The following is a 13,388-nucleotide window of genomic DNA, read 5'->3' as shown; positions in this document are numbered from 1 at the left end:
CCTTTTGTGAAAAGAAATGAAAATCATTTATTGTCACAAGTAGGCTTCAAATGAAGTTACTGTGAAAAGCCCCTAGTCGCCACATTCCGGCGCCTGTTCGGGGAGGCTGGTACGGGAATTGAACCGTGCTGCTGGCCTGCCTTGGTCTGCTTACAAAGCCAGCGATTTAGCCCTGTGCTAAACAGTCCCTGTTGGCACCTTGTCAAAGGCTGTCTGGAAATCCAGATATACCACATCCATTGGCTCCCCGTTATCTACCGCACTAGTAATGTCCTCAAAAAATTCCACTAAATTAGTTATGCACGACCTGCCCTTTCTGAACCCATGCTGCGTCTGCCCAATGGGACAATTTCCATCCAGATGCCTCGCTATTTCTTCCTTGATGATAGATTCCAGCATCTTCCCTACTACCGAAGTTAAGCTCACTGGCCGAAAATTACCCGCTTTCTGCCTACCTCCTTTTTTAAACAGTGGTGTCACGTTTGCTAATTTCCAATCCGCCGGGACCACCCCAGAGTCTAGTGAATTTTGGTAAATTATCACTAGTGCATTTGCAATTTCCCTAACCATCTCTTTTTGCACTCTGGGATGCATTCCATCAGGTCCAGGAGACTTGTCTACCTTAAGCCCCATTAGCTTGCCCAGCACTACCTCCTTAGTGATAACAATCATCTCAAGGTCCTCACCCCGTGCTCCTCGAAGCACTGATAGGGCGAACTCCACCCCATCATTCACAGGGCTGAGTCCATCGCAGCTAAAAGTGGTGCACAGGGCGCTCTTGACCAGAACCCACATAGGCGGGTTCTTCCTGGAGGTGGATGACAAAAGTGAATGGTGCCAGGGAGGCCTGGCCAATCACACTCACATGTTATGGGCCTGTCCCAAACTTGTCGGGTACTGGATCACCTTTTTGAAGCCATGTCCAGGGTTGTGGGAGTGAGGGTGGAGCACTGCCCGATGATGGCGGACTCCGGGGTGTCGGAACAGCCAGAGCTCCTTACGGTCAGAGGGGCAGACGCCCTAGCCTTTGCCTCCCTGATTGCCCGCCGGAGATACCTGCTGGGCTGGAGATCGGCAGGCTGGCTGAACGACTTGGCGGAATTCCTCAAGTTGAAGAAAATAAAATTCGCCAACAGAGGATGGGAAGAAGGCTTCCACAATACATGGAAGCAATTCAGCAGCCTCATCGAGGACCTGTTCGTGACCAGCAACTAACAAGGGAACGGGGGGGGGCAGGGAGGGGGGAGCAGGGAGAATGGGCTAGTGAGAGGAAAAGAGGGAGGGGAGAGAGCGGGAAAAGGGGGAAAGAGGTGGGAGGTGAGGGAGAATGGGAGGCAACAACCAGAGTGCAAGGGGAGCACAGTTCAGAGGGATCAAAGGGTTCTACGGGAGAAAAAAAGCCATTGATGCTGTCACGGCAACTAATAGGCTACGCCTTTGTGGCATCAAACACACCCCTGATATGTTTGAACACCATCAGGTGGCTTGTATATGGTTGTTGCAACCGATATTGGAGTTTACTGTTAATATGCTTCGCGTTTGTGTATATGTTTCCTGCATCTTCCTACCTTTTCCCTTTTGTTATAAATGCAAATGAAAATCGATAAAAATACTTCTACTGAAGAAGGTAACTAGCCACTTTCTCAAGAGCAATTTTCAAGAGTGATTAGGGATGTAAATGTTGGCTTTGCCATTAAAAATAAAAAAAAATATTCCTTGCACTTATGAGCAGCCCAAGCCTGGATGTTGTCCAGGCCTTCAAAGAACAAAGAACAAAGAAATGTATAGCACAGGAACAGGCCTTTCGGCCCTCCAAGCCCGTGCCAACCATGCTGCCCGACTAAACTACAATCTTCTACACTTCCTGGGTCCGTATCCCTCTATTCCCATCCTATTCATGTATTTGTCAAGATGCCCCTTAAATGTCACTATCGTCCCTGCTTCCACCACCCCCTCCGGTAGCGAGTTCCAGACACCCACTACCCTCTGCGTAAAAAACTTGCCTCGTACATCTACTCTAATGTTGCCTCATCTTGCCTCTGATGCTTGTGGCCAGTGACTTGCTTCATTAGCTGCTGGCTACTTCCAGTAATGATGCCAGGATGCCAGTTTGTCCTTTTTCATTCCGCTAAGCTGAGAAGCTATTTTGCCTCTTTATAATATCTGGGGTTAAATTCTGCGCTGGGGCCGGGTGTGGGGTCAATATTTCACATTTTCACAACATAACATACATCGTAATTTCTCCGTAATTCTCACTCCCGATCAGCACTTGCCTTTCCCTCCTTCTTGTTTCATTCCACGAGGACAGCTGCTTATATTACATTTACCTTTCACAATGCCATCTCACCCCTCGAAAAGGTTCACGAATGCTGGAGTCCATTGTGTATCTTGCGGAAAGTGATCGTGTGACTGATTAAGTATATTTACATAGCTAATATAGTCAGTGCAATCTCCTAAATGTGGTCTTCTTTGGTGATAGCCTTGATTGTAATGTAATCTGAAGGAGTGCATGTCAACTGCTAATTATTCTTTCAATGGGCATCGAGCTGCCTTCATGTATAGTAACCATCATTTCAGCAACTTGAGGAGGCAGTAGCAAAGGGTCAAAAGCTCATCCCTGCCACTAGCAGAATGGCTGGGGGAGTAAGTGAATTGTTCTCACACAGAGAGCTACTCAAACACTGAGAGCATTTAATTTGGGAGTGTGTGGGACAATAGGCAGGATTTTCAGCCTCCCTCCCCCCCCACCCCCCACCCCGCCCCGCGCGGTGGCGTGTTTTTGGGGACGACGAAGATGGTCGGAGGTGGCGCAGTGGTTAACGCTGCTGCCTCACAGCTCCAGGGACCCGGGTTCGATTCCCGCCTCGGGTGAATGCCTGTGTGGAGTTTGCACGTCCTCCCTGTGTCTGCGTGGGTTTCCTCCGGGTGCTCCGGTTTCCTCCCGCAGTCCAAAGATGAAATGAAAAATGAAATGAAAATCGCTTATTGTCACAAGTAGGCTTTGTCATGATATTCAAACACACACATCATGATAGACACACCAACAGACAAATCAGAACACACAACACCACAACCAATGACAGAAAGATATAAAAGCACAGACACGACCCCCGGTGGTCAGTATTAGCTGCAGAGGAGAACCAGGACACATCTATTGCCAAACACACTCAGGGAGACAGCACGTGCAGAGTATCCAGAACGAACTGTATTATAAGAGTTATAATAAAATAGAGTTGTACCACATACAACTGTGTTGGCTCATCTGTGCACCAGAGCACCCAACACCACATGGTACAGGAGTGGATCGATACCTGCCGGCATACCTCAGTGTATACAGACAACCAGCAGTGCCCAGGCATGATGTACGAACTCCCGGTTCCGCAGGCGCTCCAGTGCCACGGCGACCTCCGCGAAAACTGGCGGCGGTTCCGGCAAATGTTCGAATTGTTCCTGGTGGCAGCTGAACTCAAAGACCTGGATGATAGGGAAAAAATTGAATTTCTCCTCACCATCGCCGGTGCAAGGGCAAGAGAAATATTCACAAGGTTCAGGTTCTTCAGGAGGCAGCAAAGGTACGATTACCAGGCAGTCCTGGGCAAATTCTCCAAGTACTGTGAAGAAAACGCAATCCAATCAGCACATAAAGGTAAGAAAAGCTGCAGTACTCACCTCGTGGCTGGGATCCCGGAGCCCGAATTCCCAGAGGCCGAAATCCCGGGCCTGAGAGAAGGCTGGGTCGAGGTCGGCGGCCATCTTGCTAAAGGTATAACGCTAGCACAGTTGCGCGAGAAGTGCGCAGAACCGGAAGTTTCGTTTGCGCATGCGCGAGATGCTGCGCATGCGCAGTCAAGAAAACGGCCATCGGTAAAGGAACAGCGATCTGAGCATGCGCAGTCGCTTCCTACGTGCTACATACCGAGCGTCAGGATGTCAGAGGCCCCAGACTGCACCAATTTAAAAGGGAAATGTCCCAAATCCAATTTAAAAGGGAAACGTCCCAAATCAAAAAAACAAAAATCTGTTCCAGCTGTAAAACAACCTTCCCTCACCTGGAATGACAGCACAGTGCCGCAAATTGACCCAGGAGATGAATTTGACCTCCGAAGAACCCTCCGACAAGCAGTTACCTACGCACAAGCCGATGATTCCGACCTTGAATACTTCGATGACGATCTTTACAGTGTTTCCGGACCTCGCGAGCCCAATGATAGCTCCGTGGTCCTATATGACTATGACTCGGATGAACCTTTCGTGTTGCACATTGGCGGCCCCCACATTGAATCCGACGCAGATGCGGATTCATTTTTCGGATTTGAGGATCTTCAATCCAGCAGATATGACGTTCCAACTTATCAGTACCGGATGATGCTGCAGCCTGACATTAACAGACAGGGAGCGGTGCAAGCACACGGAGAGTGCCCTGCTGCCACACAGAGCGTGGTCCACGTCCCGCTCAACGTTCCCGACTCTATGAAAGAAGACATGCAAGACTCCAGAGTGCAGTCCTCGCATGAACCAGAAGTGACTCCAGTGTCACAAGCTTCCACAGCAAGCTCGTGGACAGACTCCACAATTGCAGAAATGCAAGACTCCAGAGCGCAGTCCTTGCACGAACAAGAAGTGACTCCAGTGTCACAAGCCTCCACAGAGAGCTCGTGGACAGCCTCCACGATAGAAGCAACGCAAGACTCCAGAGCGCAGTCCTTGCACGAACAAGAAGTGACTCCAGTGTCACAAGCCTCCACAGAGAGCTCGTGGACAGCCTCCACGATAGAAGCAACGCAAGACTCCAGAGCGCAGTCCTTGCACGAACAAGAAGTGACTCCAGTGTCACAAGCCTCCACAGAGAGCTTGTGGACGGACTCCACGATGGAAGGAACGCAAGACTCCAGAGCGCAGTCCTTGCAGGAACAAGACCATGAGGGTCTAGCAACCTCTCCTGACCAACCAGCGGCAGACGATGCAAGTCTGCCATGCTCACGTGAACAGCAAGAAGGCTATAACAGCCTACCATGCTCCACTACACAGCAGCATGAACATGACGGTCTCTCATGCTACAATGAAGGGCACAGCGCTGAAGACTGTTCAAGCCCAACTGAAGACAAGCCAAAGGAATCGCCTCGTCCAAGCCCGAAGAAAAAAGGTTTATGCGCTGACCTTCAGGATCATTATAGCCGAACAGAGATTAATAATGCTGCACGGCCACAGAAGGATGCTGAGGATTTGCTAACGAAATTAATTGAATGTTTAACTTGCAAGGAGCAGACTGAGAATTGCCAGTGTTTTAGTACGGATCGAAAAAATGGACAAGACATTGATCCTCAGGTAATGGAAATAACACAACCTGAATCATATCTACAGCAGGGACAAATGTCTCCCTTCAACACAACACCGCAAAATCCCAACTTCGGAGACCAGCAGTTAGTCAGTAATGACTCTTCAAACCTTGAGGGGAACATTAATTGCATTGAACCTATACACGCTCCACTGATTATTGAGCAGAACATTGGAGCAAGAATCCTGAGGACACCGACATCGAGTAGCCAGATAACGAATTTAAAACCCACAGCAGTGTCAAGTGAACCAAGTGTGCTTTCCACTAATGGTGAAGATGCAGATAAGGTCGACCCGATTATCCATTGTACCACACTAACCCCAGTGATTAAGCAGTTATGTATGGGGAGTATAAGGTGGGCAATTGAGAACAGTAAAAGAGAGACTGTGACCATGCCAGTCCCAGCAAAATCAGACCCAGAGACCATGAAGACATGTACATTAGACAAAGATACACATGAGGCACCTGAGAAGAAAAGTGAAACGGAATGTTCTTTGGAAAATAGTACAATGTCGATAGAAACATTGGATCCTATATTCGAGACCATACCTATGGGAGAATTTGGGGGTAATAAACAAGGTTCTGCAATGTCTGGGGGAAGATTTAAAATTCCAAAGAAGAAAAGCCCAAATGAAGGACAACGGCAAGACAATGACAGTCCACCGACATGGTGTGCACCACCAGATGAAAACTCTGACAATTTACCCAACCCTAGTGAACAGCAAGCTGCTAATGAGGATCTATCCACGGGATGTGAGACCAGTGACGACAGCATCCCACTTCCCATGCAAAAGGTGCAAGGTGACAGACCTCGCCTAGTGCGTACCGAGGCACTCGACGATCACGGTGGGATCACTGACGACTGCGGTGGCAGCGCACCGCTTCCACCCTCGATGGCTCGACCCTCTCCACTGGTTGGTGCATTCCTGCATGTTCCGACTCCAGAAGTGCAGCTTCAGGGAATCTCGGCTGCCTCCAGTGAACCTGTTGGGACTCCGGACGGGGGGCATCGACGGAAGGCAGACCGGACTCCAGATGGGGAGCAGCCAAGCGCCGACTCTGATTCGCGCACGCCAGACCTTGCTCCGGACGGGCGGTGTCGCGGCCTCGGTGATGGCACGCTCAGGGTGACGGCGGATGCCACGGCGACAGGGAATGGATCGCGTGGCAGTCCCACTGGGTCGGCAGTGGCAACCAGCACCGGCGGTCCAAGATGGACACACCAATTCGCGCCATCGCCAGACGTTGATGCGAGCAACAATTCTCTCTCCAAGGCGACATGCTTCGACGTTTCTCTGCGGAGTCGCCCTTCCGGCACAGCAGGTGGCCGGAACCAGCGTACACGGTCTCGGCCAACTTCCACATCTGGCACAGTCATCGCCTTGCATGATATTAGTGATGGTGCTACTTCGATGGCAGCGACCCATCGGCTACAAGATGCCGTCCACCACAAACATAAAAAGAAAAAGACTCCACCTTGTTCCTGGCATGCAGGGCGGATGGATTGGTGCGTAGGCGCAATCAGCGAGCTTTGCGCCGCCTTCCACGCTCGCAACTGAACCGTACGCACACGCCGGATCCTCCACTGGTTCCCAAGGATGACTTCGTGGAGATGCCACGGATCATGCCCCTTCCATCGCCACCAGAACCAAATCTCCACAGCTGAACCGGCTTGAGGACCAGCCCATTCTTGAGGCGGTCACCCATTAGACTGGACTTATAACGCTGTTCATACGTTCAAAAAGTCAAACACTTCTGTATTATAACCTGTTGTTGTTTATTGTTGCAGATATCATCTGACCAGACCAATGTTCAAGTTTTTTTTTTCTCTCGCATCCAAGTTTTGTTATGGTACAACCTTGTTAGTGTGACGCACCCGACATCGCCCCATGTAAATAGTTACGTCATATACACACGCTGTACATAACACACACACACACTCTTCGATGCACTCACGACACAATTATATTTATAACCACGTAGGCACATATCTTTGTAAAAAGGGGGGATGTCATGATATTCAAACACACACATCATGATAGACACACCAACAGACAAATCAGAACACACAACACCACAACCAATGACAGAAAGATATAAAAGCACAGACACGACCCCCGGTGGTCAGTATTAGCTGCAGAGGAGAACCAGGACACATCTATTGCCAAACACACTCAGGGAGACAGCACGTGCAGAGTATCCAGAACGAACTGTATTATAAGAGTTATAATAAAATAGAGTTGTACCACATACAACTGTGTTGGCTCATCTGTGCACCAGAGCACCCAACACCACATGGTACAGGAGTGGATCGATACCTGCCGGCATACCTCAGTGTATACAGACAACCAGCAGTGCCCAGGCATGATGTACGAACTCCCGGTTCCGCAGGCGCTCCAGTGCCACGGCGACCTCCGCGAAAACTGGCGGCGGTTCCGGCAAATGTTCGAATTGTTCCTGGTGGCAGCTGAACTCAAAGACCTGGATGATAGGGAAAAAATTGAATTTCTCCTCACCATCGCCGGTGCAAGGGCAAGAGAAATATTCACAAGGTTCAGGTTCTTCAGGAGGCAGCAAAGGTACGATTACCAGGCAGTCCTGGGCAAATTCTCCAAGTACTGTGAAGAAAACGCAATCCAATCAGCACATAAAGGTAAGAAAAGCTGCAGTACTCACCTCGTGGCTGGGATCCCGGAGCCCGAATTCCCAGAGGCCGAAATCCCGGGCCTGAGAGAAGGCTGGGTCGAGGTCGGCGGCCATCTTGCTAAAGGTATAACGCTAGCACAGTTGCGCGAGAAGTGCGCAGAACCGGAAGTTTCGTTTGCGCATGCGCGAGATGCTGCGCATGCGCAGTCAAGAAAACGGCCATCGGTAAAGGAACAGCGATCTGAGCATGCGCAGTCGCTTCCTACGTGCTACATACCGAGCGTCAGGATGTCAGAGGCCCCAGACTGCACCAATTTAAAAGGGAAATGTCCCAAATCCAATTTAAAAGGGAAACGTCCCAAATCAAAAAAACAAAAATCTGTTCCAGCTGTAAAACAACCTTCCCTCACCTGGAATGACAGCACAGTGCCGCAAATTGACCCAGGAGATGAATTTGACCTCCGAAGAACCCTCCGACAAGCAGTTACCTACGCACAAGCCGATGATTCCGACCTTGAATACTTCGATGACGATCTTTACAGTGTTTCCGGACCTCGCGAGCCCAATGATAGCTCCGTGGTCCTATATGACTATGACTCGGATGAACCTTTCGTGTTGCACATTGGCGGCCCCCACATTGAATCCGACGCAGATGCGGATTCATTTTTCGGATTTGAGGATCTTCAATCCAGCAGATATGACGTTCCAACTTATCAGTACCGGATGATGCTGCAGCCTGACATTAACAGACAGGGAGCGGTGCAAGCACACGGAGAGTGCCCTGCTGCCACACAGAGCGTGGTCCACGTCCCGCTCAACGTTCCCGACTCTATGAAAGAAGACATGCAAGACTCCAGAGTGCAGTCCTCGCATGAACCAGAAGTGACTCCAGTGTCACAAGCTTCCACAGCAAGCTCGTGGACAGACTCCACAATTGCAGAAATGCAAGACTCCAGAGCGCAGTCCTTGCACGAACAAGAAGTGACTCCAGTGTCACAAGCCTCCACAGAGAGCTCGTGGACAGCCTCCACGATAGAAGCAACGCAAGACTCCAGAGCGCAGTCCTTGCACGAACAAGAAGTGACTCCAGTGTCACAAGCCTCCACAGAGAGCTCGTGGACAGCCTCCACGATAGAAGCAACGCAAGACTCCAGAGCGCAGTCCTTGCACGAACAAGAAGTGACTCCAGTGTCACAAGCCTCCACAGAGAGCTTGTGGACGGACTCCACGATGGAAGGAACGCAAGACTCCAGAGCGCAGTCCTTGCAGGAACAAGACCATGAGGGTCTAGCAACCTCTCCTGACCAACCAGCGGCAGACGATGCAAGTCTGCCATGCTCACGTGAACAGCAAGAAGGCTATAACAGCCTACCATGCTCCACTACACAGCAGCATGAACATGACGGTCTCTCATGCTACAATGAAGGGCACAGCGCTGAAGACTGTTCAAGCCCAACTGAAGACAAGCCAAAGGAATCGCCTCGTCCAAGCCCGAAGAAAAAAGGTTTATGCGCTGACCTTCAGGATCATTATAGCCGAACAGAGATTAATAATGCTGCACGGCCACAGAAGGATGCTGAGGATTTGCTAACGAAATTAATTGAATGTTTAACTTGCAAGGAGCAGACTGAGAATTGCCAGTGTTTTAGTACGGATCGAAAAAATGGACAAGACATTGATCCTCAGGTAATGGAAATAACACAACCTGAATCATATCTACAGCAGGGACAAATGTCTCCCTTCAACACAACACCGCAAAATCCCAACTTCGGAGACCAGCAGTTAGTCAGTAATGACTCTTCAAACCTTGAGGGGAACATTAATTGCATTGAACCTATACACGCTCCACTGATTATTGAGCAGAACATTGGAGCAAGAATCCTGAGGACACCGACATCGAGTAGCCAGATAACGAATTTAAAACCCACAGCAGTGTCAAGTGAACCAAGTGTGCTTTCCACTAATGGTGAAGATGCAGATAAGGTCGACCCGATTATCCATTGTACCACACTAACCCCAGTGATTAAGCAGTTATGTATGGGGAGTATAAGGTGGGCAATTGAGAACAGTAAAAGAGAGACTGTGACCATGCCAGTCCCAGCAAAATCAGACCCAGAGACCATGAAGACATGTACATTAGACAAAGATACACATGAGGCACCTGAGAAGAAAAGTGAAACGGAATGTTCTTTGGAAAATAGTACAATGTCGATAGAAACATTGGATCCTATATTCGAGACCATACCTATGGGAGAATTTGGGGGTAATAAACAAGGTTCTGCAATGTCTGGGGGAAGATTTAAAATTCCAAAGAAGAAAAGCCCAAATGAAGGACAACGGCAAGACAATGACAGTCCACCGACATGGTGTGCACCACCAGATGAAAACTCTGACAATTTACCCAACCCTAGTGAACAGCAAGCTGCTAATGAGGATCTATCCACGGGATGTGAGACCAGTGACGACAGCATCCCACTTCCCATGCAAAAGGTGCAAGGTGACAGACCTCGCCTAGTGCGTACCGAGGCACTCGACGATCACGGTGGGATCACTGACGACTGCGGTGGCAGCGCACCGCTTCCACCCTCGATGGCTCGACCCTCTCCACTGGTTGGTGCATTCCTGCATGTTCCGACTCCAGAAGTGCAGCTTCAGGGAATCTCGGCTGCCTCCAGTGAACCTGTTGGGACTCCGGACGGGGGGCATCGACGGAAGGCAGACCGGACTCCAGATGGGGAGCAGCCAAGCGCCGACTCTGATTCGCGCACGCCAGACCTTGCTCCGGACGGGCGGTGTCGCGGCCTCGGTGATGGCACGCTCAGGGTGACGGCGGATGCCACGGCGACAGGGAATGGATCGCGTGGCAGTCCCACTGGGTCGGCAGTGGCAACCAGCACCGGCGGTCCAAGATGGACACACCAATTCGCGCCATCGCCAGACGTTGATGCGAGCAACAATTCTCTCTCCAAGGCGACATGCTTCGACGTTTCTCTGCGGAGTCGCCCTTCCGGCACAGCAGGTGGCCGGAACCAGCGTACACGGTCTCGGCCAACTTCCACATCTGGCACAGTCATCGCCTTGCATGATATTAGTGATGGTGCTACTTCGATGGCAGCGACCCATCGGCTACAAGATGCCGTCCACCACAAACATAAAAAGAAAAAGACTCCACCTTGTTCCTGGCATGCAGGGCGGATGGATTGGTGCGTAGGCGCAATCAGCGAGCTTTGCGCCGCCTTCCACGCTCGCAACTGAACCGTACGCACACGCCGGATCCTCCACTGGTTCCCAAGGATGACTTCGTGGAGATGCCACGGATCATGCCCCTTCCATCGCCACCAGAACCAAATCTCCACAGCTGAACCGGCTTGAGGACCAGCCCATTCTTGAGGCGGTCACCCATTAGACTGGACTTATAACGCTGTTCATACGTTCAAAAAGTCAAACACTTCTGTATTATAACCTGTTGTTGTTTATTGTTGCAGATATCGTCTGACCAGACCAATGTTCAAGTTTTTTTTTTCTCTCGCATCCAAGTTTTGTTATGGTACAACCTTGTTAGTGTGACGCACCCGACATCGCCCCATGTAAATAGTTACGTCATATACACACGCTGTACATAACACACACACACACTCTTCGATGCACTCACGACACAATTATATTTATAACCACGTAGGCACATATCTTTGTAAAAAGGGGGGATGTCATGATATTCAAACACACACATCATGATAGACACACCAACAGACAAATCAGAACACACAACACCACAACCAATGACAGAAAGATATAAAAGCACAGACACGACCCCCGGTGGTCAGTATTAGCTGCAGAGGAGAACCAGGACACATCTATTGCCAAACACACTCAGGGAGACAGCACGTGCAGAGTATCCAGAACGAACTGTATTATAAGAGTTATAATAAAATAGAGTTGTACCACATACAACTGTGTTGGCTCATCTGTGCACCAGAGCACCCAACACCACAGGCTTCAAATGAAGTTACTGTGAAAAGCCCTTAGTCGCAACATTCCGGCGCCTGTTCGGGGAGGCTGTTACGGGAATTGAACTGTGCTGCTGGCCTGCCTTGGTCTGTGTTTAGCCCTGTGCTAAACAGCCGTGCAGGTTAGGTGGATTGGCCACGCTAAATTGCCTCTGAGTGTCCGAAAGGTTAGGTGGGGTTACGGGGATAGGGTGAAGGTGTGGGCTTAAGTAGGGTGCTCTTTCCAAGGGCCAGTGCAGACTCGATGGGCGGAATGGCCTCCCTCTGCACTGTAAATTCCATGATTCTATGATCTTCCAGTCCCACCGCTGTCAATGGGGTTCCCCATTGTTTGCACCCTTCGCCACTGCAAAACACGGAAGATCCCTCCAATGGGAACAGCCAGTAAATCCCAAGGGGCGTTGGGAAGTGCTTTACCCATGTCTATTGTGAGCAAGGCACTACGTAAAAACCATTCTGCTTCTTTACTGTATTTACTGAAACGGTAACCAGATAGCTCTACTGCACAGTGAGCTATCCTGATCGGGAACTGCCTGAAAATGTGGCAAAAGCAATCATAGCTTTCAAAAAGGAATTGGATATATATTTGAAAAGGAATAATTTACACGCCAATATGGAAAGAGTTAGGGAGTGGAACTTTAAAAAAATGCATTCATGGGATGTGGACCGTAGCTGGCTTGTCCAGCATTTATTGCCCATCGCTGAGATCATTTAAGAGTCAACCACATTGCTTTGCACCCGGAATCATATATCGGCCATGCCAGGTAAGGACGACAGATTTCCTTCACTAAAGGACATTACAACAATCGACACTGGTTTCATGGTCATCAGTAGGCTTTTAATTCCAGATTTCTATTGAATTATTGATTTCAAATTTCACCATCTGCCGTGGTGGGGTTCGAACCCATGTCCCCAGAGCATTACCCTGGGTCTCTGGATTATTTGTCTAGCGACAATGCCACTACGCCACTGCCTCCCTTGCATTACATCATTACATTGCTGTTTTAAACTAATGGCACAGGCGCGGTGGTCCAGATACCCCGCGCCACCACCCTCTGAAATGGCCTAATGAGCCTTTTAGTTGCGTCATTGTCTCCTGGCAATTACGGATGGTCAATAAATGCCAATCTTGCCCAAGGTGCCTGCATACCGAGATGAATTTTGCAAAAGCAGGCTGGTCTGAAAGCAGAAGGAATGAATTTATTTTGCAGAGATTGCTGTTATCAGGAAGATGATCAGCAGCCTGCTTTGCAGAATTCAGAACAGATGGGGGAGCACTCTGCCCTGAAAGTACTCTGTGAGAATCTCCTCCTCTCAATGTAACTGCACCCTTTCCAAAATAGTTGAATGTCTTGCACAGAGGGAACCTGTGAAAAGTGATGAGAAAGGCATAATCTCCT

This window comes from Scyliorhinus torazame, chromosome 7 (assembly GCF_047496885.1).
Source record: "Scyliorhinus torazame isolate Kashiwa2021f chromosome 7, sScyTor2.1, whole genome shotgun sequence".
NCBI lineage: Eukaryota > Metazoa > Chordata > Chondrichthyes > Carcharhiniformes > Scyliorhinidae > Scyliorhinus > Scyliorhinus torazame.
The sequence above is the reverse complement of the archived record's forward strand: the minus strand, read 5'-3'. Positions refer to the sequence as shown.